The sequence below is a fragment of the Pteropus vampyrus genome, unplaced genomic scaffold (genome assembly GCF_000151845.1).
Source record: "Pteropus vampyrus isolate Shadow unplaced genomic scaffold, Pvam_2.0 Scaffold362, whole genome shotgun sequence".
In the NCBI taxonomy this organism is placed as follows: Eukaryota; Metazoa; Chordata; class Mammalia; order Chiroptera; family Pteropodidae; genus Pteropus; species Pteropus vampyrus.
This window is the reverse complement of record NW_011889143.1, coordinates 268505-270346: the sequence shown is the minus strand read 5'-3', so window position 1 is coordinate 270346 and position 1842 is coordinate 268505.

The following is a 1842-nucleotide window of genomic DNA, read 5'->3' as shown; positions in this document are numbered from 1 at the left end:
TCCTGCATTTCAGTTAAACACTGCTCTCCTGGTCCAGGTCACCATCTTAGGATCCAACTCCAGAGTTACTTCTATAGCTCTTATGGCCAAACTGCTGCTTTTGGCATTTACTCATTATATCATCAAATTCTAATGTGTACCAATAATTGTTAAAGAATTGGTTAATTATATGTTCCAGTTCTACATTGATCTGAAGCTATTACTTTTCATGTGACCTAGAGAAAATCTTCTTCTATCTTGACACTTCAGTTTGCTCATCTATAAAATGAAAGCTTTGATTAGATATTCTCTATGACCACTTTTCTCTTTGGAAGTTTGAGTCTATGCTACCACAGCACCATGCCCATAATACACACAGGGAAAAGAGCACAAATTTTGGAGTCAGAGATATGTGAATTCAGTTGCAAGATTCAACATAATTGAAAAAGTCTGTTCACTTCTCTGTACCCTATGTACCTTATCTATAAAATATGATTTAACATCTTCTCTATATTATAGCTTTTAAGGCTACTGCAAGGATAAAACTAGACAATATATTTAGAAATGACTAGCACAGTGTGATAATAATTAAATATAGTTTTTTTGTATGTACAATATAGTAAATCAGTATTCGTATCTTTATGAGGTTGTAAAATGGTGGGCTAGAGGGAAGACCACAATTTGGGGATCATACAACACAACATAGTAGCTGATGACAGGATAGGGCTTATCATCACATTGACATAGGACCTAATCAGGTCCTAGTAGAGACAAACTGTACCAAAATGTCCCTTACAATTTGTATATTCAGCGGCAGTATCACTGTCACAATTATGTTCCAAGTAAGATGCCATATTACATGTTGCAAATGTTGAAGAAAACAATTCTTAGACACAACTATAAATCTGGCTTATGCGTTTATCCCTCATTCATAAGATGAGAATGTTTTTCAGGGGCAGAGGATAACTACCACACTTTCTTTGCATTATCTTCACGTTATAGTTCAGTGCTGTGAACACAGCAAGAGGGAAGATATGCTTAACTATTGATAATTATATTTCTAGTTTGTATAATGCTTTAGCTAATGAAAACTTTTATATCTATTTCATTTCATAAAGTAGGTTTTGTGATAATACCTAAATCACAGATGAGTAAATTAAATATCATCAAGATGGAGTGATTTCATCAATGAAACTCAGCTAGCAATGGCAGACGTGTGTTCTAATTCCATGTCTCCTGTCTTTAAAGCCATCCCTTAGAAATGGAGCTAATTCACCTCCAGAATGCAGCAGTCCAATCATGACCTCTTTCTAAACACTGGTGTTGTTAGGTTTAGCACAACACATATCACAAGTAAGTTTTAATAAATGTAGGTAGTACTTTGGGTATCCTTGCATTAGTTCTGTTATCTGCTGGACTGTCTGCAGCCACTTACTGAGCATCTTCTTTAGCCATGAGCTTCCCTGTAAGCACACTGTATCTGGGAGTCATTTGCTTGGATATACACCATGTGTCAACAAATCAGGTTCTGTGCTTAGGCAAATGAGGCCTTCAACTTCCTTCAATAGCCCTGACATGTCATATGTGGGAGCACTGTTCTTATAGAGCTACCAAGGAGCTTTGAAGTTAGATAAAATAGAAAAAGAAATAAAGAAAACGATTAAGAAAGATTTGTAGAAAAAAGACAGAAGTTAAGAGTCAGAAAATGTGGATTCCATTCTGGACCTCCACATTAATGGGCCATGCAGTTTTGAGCACATTGCCTAACATCTGAAAATTAGTTTTCTTATTTTTAAGAGGGAGATTGTATCAGTTGGTGTTCTCCAGAGAAACAAAATCAGTAACACACACACACACACACAC